Source organism: Carcharodon carcharias, chromosome 16 (assembly GCF_017639515.1).
Source record: "Carcharodon carcharias isolate sCarCar2 chromosome 16, sCarCar2.pri, whole genome shotgun sequence".
Taxonomy (NCBI): Eukaryota; Metazoa; Chordata; class Chondrichthyes; order Lamniformes; family Lamnidae; genus Carcharodon; species Carcharodon carcharias.
In genome coordinates, this window is record NC_054482.1 from 83,489,559 (window position 1) to 83,508,334 (window position 18,776).

Here is an 18,776-nt window from a genome sequence, read left to right on the forward strand (position 1 = left end):
GCCTGAGCTGGAGAGTTTTAGTTATGAGGAGAGATTGGATAAACTGGGGTTATTTTCCCTGGAGCAGAGGAGATTGAGGGGAGACATAAACAAAAAGGATAACGTTTCAAGCTCGTATGACTCTCCATCAGAACTTTTCGAGTCATACGGACTCGAAATGTTAACTCTGTCTTTCTCTCCACAGATGCTATCAGGCCTGCTGGGTTTTTCCAGCAATTTTTGTTTTTGTTTCAGATTTCAGGCATCCACAGTATTTTACTTTTATATTGAGGGGAGACATGATTGAGGTGTATAAAATTATGAGGGGCATAGATAGGATAAACAGGAAGGAACTTTTCCCCTTGGTGAAAGGATCAATAACCAGGGGGCATAGATTTAAGGTAAGGGGCAGGAGGTTTAGAGGGGATGTGAGGAAGAATTTTTTCACCTAGAGGGTAGTGGGAATCTGGAACTCACTGCCTGAAAGGATGGTAGAGGCAGAAACCCTCATTACATTTAAGAAGTGTTTCGAAGTGCACTTGCGATGCCATGGCATACAAGGCTATGGGCCTAGTGCTGGAAAATGGGATTGGAATAGTTATCACCCCCCCGCCGGCAGCATTCCGCAGGGATTGTTCCCTCTGGGACACCCTGGTCCACTCCTCTATCATCCCCTACATCTCAACCCCCTCCCACGGCACCTTCCCATGCAACCGCAGAAGGTGCGACACCTGCCCCTTTACTTCCCCTCTCTTCACTGTCCAAGGGCCCAAACACTCCTTTCAAGTTAAGCAGCATTTCACTTGCACACTTCCCTCAAATTAGTCTACTACATTCAATGCTCCCAATGCGGTTTCCTCTACATTGGAGAGACCAAACGCATACTGGGTGACCGCTTTGCAGAACACCTTCGGTCTGTCCACAAGCATTACCCAGACCTCCCTGTCGCTTGCCGTTTCAACACACCACCCTGCTCTCATGACCACATGACCATCCTTGGCTTGCTGCATTGTTCCAGCGAAGCTCAATGCAAACTGGAGGAACAGCACCTCATCTCCTGATTAGGCACTTTACAGCCTTCCAGACTGAATATTGAGTTCAACAATTTTAGATTATGAACTCTCTCCTCCATCCCCATCCCCTTTCCAATCCCCCTCCCCCAATTTTTTCCAATATTTTATATAGATTTTTCTTTTCCCACCTATTAACATTATTTTTAAATGTATTTCCATCCATTGTTTTATCTCTACCTTTTAGCCTATTTTGATTCCTTCACCCCACCCCACCCCCACCAGGGCTATCTGTACCTTGCTTGTCCTGCTTTCTACCCTAAATTAGCACATTCCTTAGATAATATCACCACCTTCAACACCTCTTTGTCCTTTTATCTGTGACATCTTTTGGTTATCTCCACCTATCACTGGTCCTCTATCCAGCTCTATCCCCCATCCCACCCCCTTAAACCAGCTTATATTTCACCTCTTTTCTATTTTTACTTAGTTCTGTTGAAGGGTCATTTGGACTTGAAACGTTAACTGTGCTCCTCTCTGCAGATGCTGCCAGACCTGCTGAGCTTATAAAGGTATTTTTGTTTTTGTTTTGGAATAGTTAGGTACTTGTTTGACTGGCACAGACTCGATGGGCTGAAGGGCCTTTTTCTGTGCTGTAGACCTCTATGACTCTAATTCTGGAAAAATCACCCCACATAGGGTTTCTGACCCCTATTTGACCCTTTGGAGTCCTGAAGTCCATGAAGAAAATTCTGTCCTATGTATCTCAGAAGTACCTTAGCACATTTTTCCATGATAAAAGTGCTGTTTAAATGCCTCGAGCTACTGGTGCTGCAGAGATGGCACAATCATTCTCCTGGCAGCTGAATAGTTGTACAGCACTTTTTCTGCTAATGCTTCCTCCACTACATTAGACAACAAGGTGAAACCGATATTCTGCCTTCTGTCGGGCCAGAAGTTGCTGATGAATCCACCCTGAACATGACTCCACATTACAATTTGGGACGTTGTTGATATCCCTTGAAGTTGACCAATTTAGGTCCCATACTGCTACATTTCCACTGGCAGGGAGTGGGCATCAAACTTTGAACTCTTCTGGATCTTTTTGGTCACAGAAAGTGATTTTTGATTAATTGGTTGACACTTAATGCTTAAGAAGTTGTGATTTTAGTTTTATTCAATCAAGGGATATTAAGCCAATCCTAATTCCATCCAAAAGAATTCTTTTTTTTTGCCCCATGGACCTTTTCTGCTTGATGGAAACATGCCAAAATTAAAGCTTTTAATCACATAGATATGATTTGTTTTTGCATAACTGTACAATTACAATCAAAGATAAAAGGTCAAACTTCGGTTTGTTTGTCTCTGGGAGTAAATTTGCCAGCTTCATTCTCTTGTGAAAATGTAGTTTCCAGCTTTTGTGAGTATAAATTCTGATCTGCTGAACCAACATTAACTAAGTGGATTACATCTTGAGCTTATTTTTTTATGCACACATTCAATTTCTATTTAAAAAAAAACATACTTTTGATCATTAAAACAAGACAAACATTTTGATCTGGTGTTTATAATCACTTATGCAATAAAAACAGATTCTTTTAAAAATGCATCATTAACTGCTCCCAATTGCACATTTAAAGCTGTTGAACTAGTTTGTGAATATGTCAACTAATTATCTCCAGTAGGCTCTCATTCTGTGTTCCCCTCCCAGCTTCTCCAGATGAGCCTGCACATTCGTGCATGCATATATAAAGAAAATAAACCATGGTTACACAAAATGAACATAAGTAGTAAATAAAGCAAATGTGAAGGAAGTGGAAGCAACATAACCCAATGACTTTTAATATTAAATCAAAAATCGCAAGGAGTCCAAATGACAAAAGCTGTAATAATGAGTAATTTGTTTATCAGAAGTCCTGGCATTTGTGAAGGTTATTACTTCAGAAAGTGTTAATTATTTTAAATCTCTGATCAATTAAATCTGATTTGCTTCATCCCTTCATTGGCCAGCATTGTGACACTCAGTGGAGCACTCTGAAGTCTCAGCTGTACTAGTGTTTAAATGTTATTTTTGGTTCACAAATTATTCTCTGCTCTGCAGTCTCTCACTGAGCAGCACAGGAGCAGCAATATTGGCCTTTATTTTTCCTGCGTTGGGCGCGATTGGGTCTGCACCGCTATTTTACGCAGGTAGGCCAATTAAGGCCCACTCAGCGTAATGCGTGACTCCAGCATCAGTAAAGGGACGGGCGCTTAATATCTGCCGGGTCCAATAGTGACCTGGCGGGCTATTCAAAAACAGTGCAGGCAGCCATGCAAAGGCTGCCATTGACTCAGAGGGCCATTGTCATGCAGAACGTCAGTGCTGAACATGGCAGATGGGAGGGCAGATCAGCGGGGCAGTTGGCCCCGCGATTTTCGGACGAGTGTCTTGTTGTCCTCCTGGAGGAGGTGGCAGCACGCCGGGATATCCTTGTCCCCAGGAATGGGAGGAGGAAGCCCCTCCCCCACCTTACCAAAAATGCCTAGGAGGAGGTGGCATCCCAAGATGTGGTGAGGTAAACATGGGTGCAGTGCCGCAAGCGCTTCAATGACCTCCTGCAATTGGGAAGGGTGAATATCGTGTTGGTATGGGTCACTTAGCACAGCAGTTAGGATCAGCCACCCCAGCACCCCCTGGCCAGACCTCAGAGTTCTTAGAGTATGGGTGGCAAATGTCAATGAGGCAGCATCTGGGCAAGGGGGTGAGCCCTGGCTGCTTGGAATTTGTGTCCTGCAGCTCCAGGGTCATGAATCAGCTGAGCCCTGCGAGGTGTTCCTCCAATGGCGATGTAGGTACAGGGTGGACTAATCAATGCTCCTCTCTCCTTTTAAGAGAAGACAGCCCACAATAATGCAGAAAGATTGTGGACTGGCAGAGGAGTGCCCCACCTTCTAATCTTGTCCAGATACGAGCAGGATACACTGGAGCTGGAGAGCCATACAGCTAGGTCAACTGGCCACGGTGAGATTGAGGTGCCACAGGGAGGTAAGAGTGCAGTGTGCTGAGGTCAGATGGTCTGTCATAGCAACCATTCCACTGTTGTCCCTATATTGATGTGAGCCTCAAACATGGAATCCCCATTGATAATGGAAAGATGAGGGCATCCTGATCCGGATGCCAGGTATACACAGTAACAGTATAATGACTTCAACTAATGACATGTCCTTTTTCTTCCTTTCAGGCTCAGCAGAAGCCCGTCGGGGCCAGAAGTCTGAAGGCCCGCTGCTCAGTCCAGAGGAGAGACGATATAAACGCACGAGCATCACAACCTCTCAGCCAGGCAGTCAACAGCACAGGTACCAGCACCTCGGTGGGCATTAGATCAGCAGATAGTTTCTCTGTGCACAGTGGTGAGGCCACTTCACATCCGCTTGAGGTGCAGGCAGAGGCAGAGAGTGTCAGAGGACTGCTGGGGACCAGGAACATGCTCAGTTGGTGGCTGATGATGTGCCTCTGGAGTCGTCCCTGAGGCAGCAGATGCTGGAAGTCCAGCAGGGTGTGCAGGAGGATCTGGCGGAGATACATGAGGGAATGAGTGCAATGGTCTCCATTGTGGAGGAGTCCATGCAGAGCTTGAGTGATGCAATGACCCTCATGGTTGAGCACACTGCCTCCACCACGGAGACAGTGGCAACTCCCATGGAGAGGCTGCTCCAGAAGCTCAATCAGAGATTCCTGGGGATGCGCTTGGACCTGCAAGCCCTCACACCGGCAATGACCTCAGGTGGGCACTGTCAGTGTGGGAGATGGATTGGGCACCCAGTATCACAGCTAGGTGTCCATCCATCAATGGTGAGCAGGGAGGTCAAAAATGACCTGATATTGGTGCACAAGCTGCTTGTTGTCTCTGCGGGCACCTCTCAGGGTGCTCCAGATGAGGGAAGCAGCTCCTCTGCCAGTGACCGTGACATCCAATGAGGCTGCAGCGACTGGGGAGATGTCAGGCGAGGTCAGCACAGGTTCCACGGGCCAAAGGACATCTGCCAAGGTCATCAAGGCCAACTGGACAGTAGAGTGAGCAGGCTGTTTCCAATGCCGGTGCCAGTGAGAGGGGAGCACCTTAATGTAGCACTCGTAAATGCAAATGTAAAGCACCTTAGGCACAACACGGGCTTATCACCGGTGAATTTTTTTGCTCCACTTTGAATGTATTTATTAGTAGGTGTGATGGAGAATACATTTCCATTTAATTTGTTTTATGTATGCCGGCACCACACCAGTAAATGTGTTTGTGTTTAACAAGATTCTAGGTGCTTCATTAGTTCTGCAGGTGCAAAGTAACCCATGATGTTATGAGTGACTTGTTTGTCGTTGAGCTTTATTGAAATGGCACATGGTGCATGTTGTTCACCAAGCAAATGTTCTTGGCAGGTATCGAGTTTGGAATCTGCAGCCCTGGCATGTGGTGGTGGTTCACCTTTGGTAGGCTAGCTGAAGGAGCGTTGGATCAAAGCCTCCCAGGTGTCCCTGCCTCCCTGGCAGTTGCCCAGGTCAGTGTTTATCCCCTCAGTGTTCTCCTGAGCGTGCTTGTCCTCCGACTCACTACTGGACTCATCGTCTGCTGCCAGAGAAGCTGCATCAACATTTTCTTCCTCTGCTGCGTCTCCACTTTCCAGCGCCAGATTGTGCAGCATGCAACCACTATCAGTGACACACAATCTGGGGGGTACTGCACTGCGCCCCCTAAACAGTCCATGCATCGGAAGCTCATCTGGGGAAGGCCGATGGTTCTCTCTACCACTTCCTTTGTGGAGGCATGTCTCCTACTGTACTGCGACTCAGCCTCTGTTCTTGGATGGCGGAGAGGCATCATGAGCCACCTTTTGAGGAGATAGACCTTGTTGTCCTGCAGCCATCCATCCAGCTGGGCTGGAGCATGGAAGAGTCTTGGCACTTGGGAGTGTCATGGGATATAAGTGCCATGGGAGCTGCCTGGGTATCTTGCATAGACTTGTAGAATCAGCATCCTGTGGTCACAACTATCTGCACGTTAATGGTGTGGAAGCCCTTCCTGTTGACGAAAGCACCGGGCTCACCTGCTGGCACCTTGATGGCCACATGTGTACAGTCTATAGCACCCTGGACACGGGGGAACCCAGCAATCGCTGCGAAGCCTCTGGCTTGCTCTGCTTGGTTGGCCTCGTACATGCAGTAGTGAATGAAAGTCAAGGCATGTCTGAACAGAGCGTCTGTCACCAGTTTGATACAACTGTGGACAGCTGTTTGGGTGATCTTTGTGGAGTTTCCCACCAATCCCTTGAAAGAGCCGGAGGCATAGAAATTGAGGGCCACTGTGACCTTCAGCACCGTTATCATGGGGTGTCCACCCGCACAGTTGGAGCTGATCTCAGGGCCGATCATCTGAAAGATGGAGGTCATGGTCTCCCTTGAGAGGCAGAGCGTCCTTCAGGATTGCACCTCAGATGTATTGAGGTAACTGCATTGCTGCCTGTAAACCCTGGCAGCAGGATAGTGGCACTTCTGTGGCCCCTTCCACCTTGGACTTCCTGTGGCCCCTTGTGCCTGCACCTCTTCTCCCACAGGTGGCACCCTGGAGGCTGAATAGGGACACTTGGCCTCCTTCCCCTTCTGGCCCTCTTTCTCCTCAGAGGAGGTGCCTCCAGTGGAGACCACAATCCCCATTCCTAGGGTAAGGGAGTCCTGAACTGAAGCCTGTTATCTCTGTCAAAGCGATTCTGAAGCGAAATGAAGTTGTCCTGTTCACACAAGCATGTAGCTTATAATCTAAAGTACCAACAACTTGCATTAACGAGCCCGCTCACCCCTCTTATCCTGCCCATGGATGAGGTTTTTGAAAATGTGGCCGCCTGCCCGTTGCACCCATGCGATGCCCTGAAAATTGCACAGGTTGCACAAAATCAAATACAATTGGTGCCTCAAGGGCCTTAACTGACCCGTTAATTAATGTTGGGCGCGCCTCTGCCCTCATAGCACCCGCCTACAGAAATATCGTGATGGTGCGCAGTGACATCAGGACACACACCCGATGTCACCGTGTGTCCTTTTACATTCCGGCGTGTCAAGCCTGCCCCCGCATGCCGAATGTAAAATTCTGGCCATTGGGTGAACTCCATCACCTCCAAGCTCCCCTCCAAGTTATACACACTATCTAACTTGCAAACTCCTTTGTTGTGGTTGGGCCAATATCCTGCAATTTCCAATGTAGCACAATCATAGGACCATAATCACAAAGGACCCAAATTGTCATTTTGCGAGAGAACCTGGTGGAGCACCTTATATGCTATTAACAAAAAAAGTGTGTTTTAAATTAGTTTGAGGGGTAATAGGTGCAGGAATGCTCTATATGGCCCCAAAAATAACCTGGGTGGCTGACACCCTGGACTTCCTACCCCTTCCCTTGCGATCGTGAGCCTCACCCTCATTGCTGCCATTCAAGCGTCCTTAAACACTTGGCTGATCTGAATCCATAGGGTTGCTTTGGGATATCCCCTTGGGAGCAAATAGTTCACTGTTCTACTTAAGTAAAGCCTTGTTTTATCTGTTTTATGACTATTAAACGGGTGCAATGAGGTCTAATTTCCCCCACAATTTCTGGCACAGGCCCCACACAATCTTCAACATTATTTTTAATAGAAGAAAAGAATTTCAGTCATTTGCCAACCCTAAGAAGAAAGAATTCCTGCCCTCTGGATTCTAAGTAATATCCATTGATTGAGGGGATTTACAAATAAAATTTATCAGCACTTTCTGCGAATAACTATTAAAAGATTTCTTGGGGACTGATTTTAGATTTTTAAACAACATACCAACCTATGGCAAACAGTAGCTGTGATTTTGAGGCATCAGCCTCATTAACATCTGGATGGCAAGCTGTGGGGCATCAAGCTGGTATCCCGATGCTGTTCACTGAATTGGGAGCTCCCAATATCGGTTGCCCACCCTGGATGTGGGGGAACCCATCAATCGCTGCAAAGCCTCTGGCTCACACTGCCTGGCTGGCCTCGTCCATGCAGTAGTGAATGAAAGATGTTAGAAGGGGTAGGTAGCAATCACAGAGGGTGAGGGTTTCAGGGCAACATCAAACCAGATTATTTTTGTGGGGCTCGTATGAGCACAAACATTATCCCAAATTTACTTTGCCTGAGATCCATGACCTGTAGAGTTGGTTGGATCATGCAGAGCACATGTTCTAACCTAATATTAACCCCAATTTGCATAGTAAAACAGGTCTGTCTGAAACAGGTGCATTGCAGACACCTAGCACAAGACCCTTCTCAAGTTTTCACTGGCATCTTTGTTGGTGTTAATGATTGAGGCACTACGGCTACCCACCCTTCCACCCATTAACAGCAAGTGATGGAAGTGAAAATTGACCTCTCTGGTTCAACATGCATCCTGCTGTCCCTCCCACCTCCAAAATGTGGTGGCCTTCATTAGGCTTGGAATTCAGGCACTCCCAGTGCATCCTCCATTAAGATATGTCAAAAAAAATATTTGAATGAGCTAACTTCCCATAACTGTACTGTGCAAGGCCTTATCATTTGGCTGCAGGCATGTGTGGCCTCAATGTGTTGTGGTTCCAGCAGCATTGTGCCAGGATACACTCTTCACCCCAATCAATACTTCTTTCTCCTCTTGGTCTGCAAATTTATATGTATTCATATTTTAAAATTAGAAGTAACTACTAATTGAAATAACTAATGAATACAAGCAACAATGTCACTGCCAGGAACTGTTAACTTCGAAGCCCTTCCCCAAAGATATGGATCCCTCTAATTAGTTTCTTTCCTCCTCTGACACCAAGACAATATTAATATAATAATATTCATAATGATATGAATTAAGTACTGTCTTCCCAAGTTTAGGAAGCCTACAGAGACCACACAAGAAAGAACCCAGAAGTGCTTGAGGCTGTTGGAACATATATACCAGTTGTGCACGAGGCGAATTAAGAACCCAAATTCGAAGACATTTTACATGAATGGAGCTTTCATCCCATTGGTTAAGTGCTGACATGTAATAACCATTGTGTTCTCTTTAGCTGGCTCCTTGTTCTTTAAAGCACATTGTTGCTTTTGGAGCCAATCCTTACTTTTTTGGCCTGGATGTTGTTGGGCAAATAAAGGCAGAGAAACGTTTTGCAGCCCTTCTTACAGCTTTTTATGTACTTGCATCTGTCAAGTGTACCTTTTCATTGATCAAAATGATGTCACTGGTGTAGAGTCTCCACTTTGGCCGCAATTGGTAAATCTGGGTGCAAAGTGCACTTGAGGAAGTAACCAGCAACATAGATGAAGGGAACCTAAAGCCGTGCTGTCCTTGGATTTCTGGAAGGCATTTGACAAGGCGCCACATCAAAGTTTACTACACAGAATAAGAGCTCATGCTGTAGGATATTTCACCTTGTGGGAGAGATTAGAATTAGGGGACACGGTTTATAAATGAGGGGTCATCCATTTAGGATGGAGATGAGGTGAAATTCTTTCTCTCAGAGGATCATGAGCATATCTTTCCCAGAGAACAGTGGAGGCAGGTTCGTTGAATATTTTTAAAGCAGAGTTAGATCGAATCTTAACTAACAAGGGAGTCAAAGGATATAGGGGGTAGACAGGAAAATGGAGTTAAGCCACAACCAGATTAGACACAATCTTATCAAATGGTGGAAGAAGCTCAAGGGGCCAAAAGGCCTATGCCTGCTCTTAATTTGTATGTTCATATGTTTGCAAATTTCACTGTTTTTCCAAAGTGAAGTTATGATTCAAATTTCTGCTCGAAATTATTTACATAATCAGAAACATAAAATCTTCCATGAACCAGCATAATTGGGCAGCATAACAAAACAAAGTTGGCTTTTTCCCTTGCGTCAAAAATGTTTATTGATATATTTAAGAGTGTTACCTGGTGCGCTTTGATTAATACAGCTGTAAAGGGATTTATCAGAAAAAATAAACATTTTAATAAGAATTTCTACTCTACCACCTGTAAGTATCCCAATTTTAAATCACTAAAAATTACTTTAAAAAGCTATACCAAACAATTTACAAGTTTCATTGGTCTATATTGATCATTTTCTAGTAAATGTAATAATGTTTAATATTTATAAATTTTTAAAACATGCTACCTGTACCTTTATACCTAAAATAGTGGCCAGAATTTGCACTGTGTGGTAGCGGGCACGAAAAATGGCAATCTACCCGCCAGCAGCAATTGTGGGTTTTCGCACCACTTCCCACCATGTTAATGATGCAAGCATAGGAAATGTTTTTAATGTCTGCAGCCCAGGACTGCTTCCCAGAAGACATGGCTTCCAAAGGGAAGAAGCATGCTGCTCCAAAATTCAGTGACTGCTGGATGCAGTCAAGGCCCACCACAATGGTCTCTACCCCGGTGATGGCTGGAGGAGGACCACCGACTTCACCACTCCAGCCTGGGATGCAATGGTAATGATGGTCAGTGCCAACGCAGCACAGAAGAGGTCAGCCACCCAGTGCAGAAAGAGGATGAACGATATCATCCGTGCCGCCAGGGTAAGTCAACCATCTCATCACTCTCAACTCACACACACAACGGCCCATCACACATTCACTGGCATCTCACACGCTGCCAGCACAAGGGACATCACCACGCATTCTGTCACACATACCTTCACATTTCCAATACTCCTATCCTCTGCAGTTCATGTTCTCATCCTGTACATGGCTGCACTCACCACCCACACATGGCAGGCATCCTTATCATCTGTTCTGGCATGCATCTTGCTTACACTCTAAATCTGTCTTTATGCAGAACAAGCTTGCACACAATTGAAGGAAGAGGTCTCAGACGGGTTGACATGGCCGAAATCAAGGTCCTCACTCCCTACAAGAATCGAGCCATCAAGCTGGCCAGAGAGGATGTGGACCATACCTGCACCGATGGTGAGGTGGGTGGCGCACACCAAAGTGAGGATTCTGCACCAGTTCATCCCTCAGTCAACCATATAGTGAGTGCATTGTCCTGTTTTAGAGTTGCCTGCCATGTACTAATTATCTCTCCTTTCTTTCACAGGCACCTTTGAAAAGCACCCAAGGGCATCCACAAACCAAACACTCAGCTCCAGCTCAGACGACACCTCGGATGAGGAACCAGAGAAGATCCATCACAACGCTCACCCGCACCCTCCAGCATTGCAGACACACCTCAGTGGGATCTAGTTCTAGGGCAGTCTCAGGGTCACAATCTGGTGAGCACAGCACACAGTTTGGTCCACAGAGACAGGGATATCCAAGACCATCAGCGCTCGGAGGCCATGATTCTGCTGAGTCCAAGTCAAATGACGAGCCTCTGGATTCAATCCTAAATGAGTTGGATCCTCCCTTTAGTGAGCCAGGCACCTCTGTCGCAACCTTCTCCTTCTTCTCTCCTGCATGTACATGATTATATAGGCAGCATTAAATCCAGGCTCCATCTTCCTGATGGTCTCCTCTTTGCGTTATCAATGAGAAACAGACAAGAGTCAGCATTTGTCTCCAAAGGTCCCCCTTTCTGTCTACGACTTGTCAGTGTTTGTGGATTCAAGGGCTTTGTTCCTGTGTCAGCAACAACTCGCCCCTGAAATGATGGCCAATGCAGGGTGCGTATCAAGGTGCTCTCCTCACCACCTTTACATGACCGAATGCTGTGACATTGCTTTGGCCAGGCGCTTGGATCTGCTGCTTTCAGGCCAGGCGCTGGGATCCTTGTTCACTGCACTTTAGTGCTACGCTCTTTGGAATAAACACGAGGGGAAATGTTTAGTCAGGAAATGAGATCATTTGAGGGGGGGGCCTGAGTCTTCTCTTCTGAGAACCATCCAGCGCCACGATTCTAACATGCTTCTGAAGCTTGTCCAGTCGCCCAATTGCTCTGGAGTTCGTTATTACTCTGGGAAATTTCCACACTGCAAACAAGGGGTTAAAATAAGGAGATCGATTAGTGCCACTTTGCGGGATTAGTCTCACTTGAACACTCATCATTGCTTCACTTTCCTGATTCCCTGCGTTGTCATTGAAATGCTTCTAACATGTCTCAGCTGGGCCTCTCTCCTCATTTGGGAATGCACAATTCAGTTGAGTGCCCCTTTAATCGATACCCCCCAACCCCAGTGCCTGCACCTGCCCTCCAATCCACCTGCACAGCCTTCATCATCATAACTTCTCTCATTTGAATTTTGTACTGCACCATCGCTGCAGGTTATAAGGTGGTGGTGCTGAGCTCTCACTGCCAGACTAGCTAGGACCCTCCTTGTATGAATATGGAAACCCCTCCCATCATCCCAAAGAAGCTTCATGTTTGGGCCTCCCCCCCTCCAAGACTTCTCAATCTTCCCCCTATATTCCTTGATCCCATTGTCATTTTGGTGGATATCCATTTGTTAGTCCCTGAACATTTTGAGGTGGATGTGACTATGCCTCATGTGGACCTCACCCCTTCCCATCTTGAGGCCATTTGCACAGTTAAACATATATCCCCCACCCCACACACCCTGGATAGCCCCATAATGCCTTTTCCCCATCTGTAGGCTGCAGATGACTTCCCTGACAGAGTGTGCCTTCTACGGCCTAATATGATGCTAGAAACTTCACAGACTGAAGCACATGATGTTACGACAATGCCCTGCGCACAACATGTTGGGCATGACTGAGACTGGACTGACATGCCCTCCCAGCCCTGCAATGGGACAAGGACAGTCTTCACAAATTCAACAAGCTTTACAAGCTTCTTTACTCAGTGCTCCTCCCATTCTGGCCCCAGATGGCATCTGTCATTCTGGAACATACTCTGTCCCCATCCTGATGCTGAGGACACTAACACCCCCCACACCTTACCCCAAGTCTGAGTGCAACCTTCCCCACTTGTACCCCCTGGCACAGCCCTAGTCCTGCAGCCCCTTCCCATGCTCAGAGCCAGTTACTACCGCCACCCCCCCCCAACCCCTTCTCTCATATAGCCCTAGCCCTGCAGCCCCTTCCCATGTCTGAGACCAGTTTCCCCCCTTTCCCTAGTGCAGCCCTAACCCTATAGCCCATTAAAAGCCATTCCTGCCTTACCACTGACTGGTATGTAGAGACTTGCCTCTGATACCCCCGTGATGTGGTGCTGCTAGCGAAGCCTGGCACTGATTACCGCGAGCTCTGTACAATGCAAGGTAGGCGAACAAACCTCAAAGTCACGAGCAAAGTGCAGGTCGCCAGGTGCACATTGTTATTGTACCGTTCTGAAACACATCGTTCTAATTGTAGGCCGACATGCCCTAATGATCCATTGTGGGAGGATGATTCCGGCTAGGAGATCTTATAATGAGATGCAAATATATTGACATGATGTTCCCGACGTATTGCGATGGGAAAAGCGACTCACCATTGAAGACTGCAACGCACAATGGCGAAATGGTTTTACAATGATGTAAAGCCAATTCTTGCCCTTCTCGCGATATTTTCCGCTCCTGCCTGCCATGACGCCCGCCGTGAATAAGAGCGGAAAATCCTGGCCAGCAGCTTAATTTGAAGAACCTTCTCAAGCTGTCACAAATGGTCTCAATTGGTGGAAACTTGCCATGCTCATTATTTCGATCCAACTTATTTTGTGCATTAGGGTGGCTTCCAACATGATTTTTTAAAAAGTGTTTTATATCACAGAACTCAATTTACCCTTGGCGTAAGTTCGTATTTAAAATTCCTCCAGTCTTTAACAAAAACAAAAATAGCTGGAAAAACTCAGCAAGTCTGACAGCATCTGTCGAGAGGAAGACAGAGTTAATGTTTTGAGTCTGTATGACTCTTCATCAGAACTTATGAGAAATAGAAATGAGGTGAAATATTAGCTATTTAAGGTCGGGGGGGGTCATGTGGAGCTGGACAGGGGGCCAGTGAGAGGTGGAGGAAAAGGAGAAATTGCCAAAGATGTCATAGACAAAAGGTCAAAGGAGTGTTGATGGTGGTGATATTAGCTGAAGGATGTGCTAAAGGTGACATTAAGGATAGAAAGCAGGATGAGCAAGTGACAAATGGCCCTAGTGGCAATGGGGTGGGGGGAAGAGATTGAAATAGGCTAAAAGGAGGAGATAAAACAACGGATGGAAATCCTTTAGCTAATATCACCACCGTCAACACCCTTTTGTCCTTTTATCTATGACATCTTTGGCAATCTCTTCTTTGCCTCCACCTATCACTGGCCCTCTATCCAGCTCCACTTGTCCCACCACCTCCACCCACCCCCCTGCCCCTTAAACAGCTTATATTTCATCTTATTTCTCTTCCTCTTCAGTTCTGATGAAGAGTCATACAGACTCGAAATGTTAACTCTGTCTTCCTCTCCGCAGATGCTGTCAAACCTGCTGAGTTTTTGCAGCTATTTTTGTTTTTGTTTCAGATTGCCAGCATCCACAGTATTTTGCTTTTACCTCCAGTCTTTATGTTGGTTTGACTGATTTCAGGCAGATTACACAAATTCTAGAGCACTGTGTTCCTCTGACAGAAGCTATAGTACTGCAATAGGCATACCAATTGGAGATTTGGAGGAGGGTTAGTGGAGCCATGCCAGGAATATGTATTTGTACCATAGCTGTTCCATTGACAAATCATATTCCAGTGGAGCCTTACGTTGTTCAAGATCTTACATATGCAAATGCTGAGATTGGGGTTCTGGAGCTCCATGAGAAGGCCTTGCAACACTGCACAGACATGGCTTATGGATTCTCTTCATGAATGCCTCCAAACTGCCTTTGCTGCTTGGTGTCACTCTCAAGTGAATCCCTGAAATTCTGGTGCTAAGTGACCAAAGTATGTTTGTAGGTAAGCCTCTGGATTTCACAACTAAAGCAGCTCTCGAGCTGCCTTCCCATCCAGAAGCTTGTATTTCCTGTAATTCCATCTGCACTCACTATTTCTCATTCATGCTCTGTGCTCTTTCATCAAATAGTCCTCACTTTCACGAACTGACTGTGTCCCACAATGGATTAGGTGTTTGCCAATGTAGGAGAGTGTGAAACAAAGTTCTTTGAGGTATTTGGTTGAACTTGTACATGAGGCTATGTCAACTCTTCCTGTAAGATCCCTACAAGAGTTGAGGAAAAACATACTTTAGAATGCTGTCAGTAAGACACCACTTGCAACAGAGCTTCATGTGGCAAGACATTGTTGTGCATTAGGTAACAATGCTGTAATGCTATCCTGTGTGTCACAGGGGGAACAAGTGAGCTTTTGAGAAAAGGGAGCAAAATGCGAAAGGTGCTAGCCACGTGTTTGTGGGAGGCATCTGGTCTCGCCCTAACCACCCTCTCCCTCAAGGAGCAAGTGTTAAGGTGATTCCATTTATGAAAAGTCATGTGGAGATTTCTGCTGTAAGCAGGTAGAGGGGACATATGCTGGGAAGAGAAATGTGGGAGAAAACATGTGTCACCTGCTACTTACTTTTGAGTACATAAATATGGACCGTTCAAGGACCAGGTGCTGACAGTGTACTTAGTGCTTGTTGCTTGCCATATTTAGTCGATCACACATTAATATTGTAACATTACATAGTGACCAGGAGCAATGTGAGCATCTCTGTTCATTTAGAAAGATGAATTTCCGAGAAAATGTAGTGCATTCTCCATCTATGATGGTGCACCATGGTTAGAGTTAAGCACAATTCAGTTAAATTTGAAGGCAACATTATTGCGAAGGATTATAGAATATCCTCCTCCATTTCGGCTGCCCCTAAAAGTTTGTCACCATTCTCCACCTGCTCCACGATGATATGCAAGCCGTGATCCTGAACAACAGATCCACCACAGACCCAATCCACGTTTGGACCGAGGTCAAGCAAGGCTGTGTCCTTGCATCGATGTTCTTCTCAATCTTCCTTGCCACAATGCTCCATCTCACCCTTGGCCAACTTCCCGCTGGAGTGGAGCTAAAGTATAGAACAAATGGGAACCTGTTCAACCTCCGCCACCTGCAGACCAGATCCAAAGTCATCCTCTGTCATTGAAATACAGTGTGCAGACAATGCTTGCACACTGGCTTGGAGACCGAGCTCCAAGCCATTGCCATCCTAGAGCGTGGGCCTTACGCTAAATATCCGTCAGGCAAAGGTCCTCTACCAACCAACCCCCTCCACACTATAATCCCCCCCATTATCAAAATCCACGATGAGGCCTTGGACAACATGGACCACTTTCCATGCCTTGGGAGTCAACTATCAACAAGGGCAGACATCGACGACAAAGTTCGACACTACCTTCAGTGTGCCAGCGCAGCCTGAGAAAGAGAGTGTCTGAAGACCAAGGCCTCAAACCCGGCACCAAGCTCATGGTCTACAGAGCAATAATGGTACCTGCCCTCCTATATGGCTCAGAGACGTGGACTATTTACAACAGGCACCTCAAAACTCTGGAGAAGTACCACCAGCGCTGCCTCCGCAAAATCCTGCAAATCGACTGGCAATGTCAATGACAGGCCAACATCCCCATCATCCCCACACTCAATCAGCTCTGCTGGGCGGGCCACATTGTCCACGTGCCTGACATGAGACTCCCAAAACAAGCGCTCCACTCAGATCTTTGACACAGCAAGCGAGCCCCAGGAAGGCAGAGGAAATGCTTCAAGGACACCCTCAAAGCCTCCTTGAAAAAGTGCAACATCCCCACCGCCATCTGGGAATCCCTGGCCCAAGACCTCCCGAAATAGAGGGAGAGCATCCAAGAAGGAGCTGAACACCTCAAGTCTCATCACCAAGGGCTCGCTGAAGCCAGGCAGTGACAGGGAAAGGTGCGCGTGCCAATACGCGCACCCCACCCACCCGTTCTCCTTACCACCATCTGCCATACTTGTGACAGAGACTGTAGGTCATGCAATGGACTCTTCAGTCACCTGAAAATTCATTTTTAATGTGGAAGCAAGTCATCCTCAGCCCCAAGGGACTGCCTAAGAAGAAGAAAATAAAGCCACCTATTGGCATCTATTTGCCTTGACAACTTTACGTTACCAAACAAATTTGTCCCTCGCCTGCCACCCAGTTCAATCCAAGAGAGCAGGCGAAAAGGGGACTCGGAGACAGTGACCACCACCTAGAACAGCAAGAGGAGCTCAAGACAGTAACCACCACCTAAAGACTATATGAAAAGAGTACCTGGAGACAGTAACCACCTAGACATGTGAGAGGACCTGGAGACAATAACCACTACCTAGAAAAGCCAGTGAAAAGTGAACCCGGTGACTCAGAGACTCAGCTAGTCCCTTTGTTTAGAACATATAAATTCAGACGTTCTCAGTGCGACCAGCACCGAGTGTGTGACCTCAATGGAATATGGGAGTTTGGTGAGCTGAAGGAGTTCAGTGAAGAGGGGAAGGTGATGCTCCTCTTCCTTTTTCTAACCCTTTCACCTGATGAAACTGGTTCTTGCTCTGCTACAAGGAAAGGTGCTACCTCTTTGGTGAGTATCTGGTACTGGTCAAGATCTATTCTATTCCTAAGGTTTAAAAAAAGTACAGGAATTTGTGACAAGGTTATAAATATAAAGGAAAATTAATAATTTAATAAAATAATTATGTAATTAATTAAGCACATAAGCATGGCAGGACAGGTGATGTGTCATGGCTGCAGCATGTGGGAGCTCCTGGACACCAGTGTTATCCAGGGCAAGCACATCTACAGTAAGTGTCTGTGGCTTGAGGAGCTTCAGCTCAGAATCATTGGGCTTGAGGCCGAGTTGCAGACACTGCAATATATCAGGGAGGGGGAAAGCTACCTGGATGCTCTGTACCAGGAGGCAGTCACGCCTGTTCAGATAGGATCTTATGATTTGGAAGGTGGCCAGGGACAGGAGGGTGTGACTGTAGCTGAGGCAGGTAACAGGACCCAGAGGGCAGGAGTGTCAGCCTCTGCAATTGTCCAACAGGTTTGAGGTTCTTTCAGATTGTTCATATGAGAGTGGGGCTGCAGGATGAATGAGCTGACTGACCATGGCACTGTGGTACAGGAAGCCATTCAAGTGCGGGGGGCACAAAGGAATGTAGTGGTGGTAGGGAACAGTATAGCGAGGGGGATTGACATTGTCCTCTGTAGCAAGGAGCTATGTTGCCTGCCCAGTGCCAGGGTTCAGGACATTTGTGTAGGGCTGGAACAGAACTTGCAGTGGGAGGGGGAGGATCCAGTGGTCAGGGTCCATGTAGGTACCAACAACCTCGGCAGGATGAGGAGGAGGCTCTGCATAATCAGTATGAGGAGCTAGGCATCAAATTAAGAAGCAGAGCCTCAAAGGTAATAATTTCTGAATTATTACCTGAGCCACAAGCAAATTGGCATAGGACAAATAAGTTTAGAGAAATTAATGTGTGGTTCAAAGACTAGTGTGGGAGAAGTGGGTTCCGGGTTGTGCGGCACTGGCACCAATATTGGGGAAAGTGGGACCTGTACCGTTAGGACGGACTACGCCTGAAATATGCTGGGGCTGGTGTCCTCATGAACTGCATAACTAGGGAAGTGGAGAGGATTTTAAACTGAATAGTGAGGGCAAGGGGTCATATTTGGGAAGATGTGGTAAATCAAAGTGTATAAACAAGGCAAGAGAGAAAGATATACATTTGAAATATGATAAACAGACCGTGACAGGAAGGGACCGAGAGTACAAATCTAAGAGTAAATCAGCAGATAAGGCTAGACACTGCAAAAATAATAAAAGGACAAATCTTAAAGCTCTGTATCTAAATGCATGTAGCATTCAAAACAAAACAAATGAACTGATAGCGCAAATAGAAATA

The 18,776-nt window shown here is 46.4% G+C and overlaps 1 long non-coding RNA gene across 1 annotated transcript in view; it reads right to left on the bottom strand.

Moving 5' to 3' along the window:
- Positions 1–11,890: 11,890 nt before the first annotated feature.
- LOC121288911 overlaps positions 11,891–18,776 on the bottom strand; it is a 31,900-nt gene continuing 25,014 nt past the window's right edge. Inside the window, exon 3 of the long non-coding RNA XR_005945473.1 lies at positions 11,891–11,932. This is a non-coding gene — a long non-coding RNA (uncharacterized LOC121288911). The remainder of the gene's footprint in view (positions 11,933–18,776) is intronic.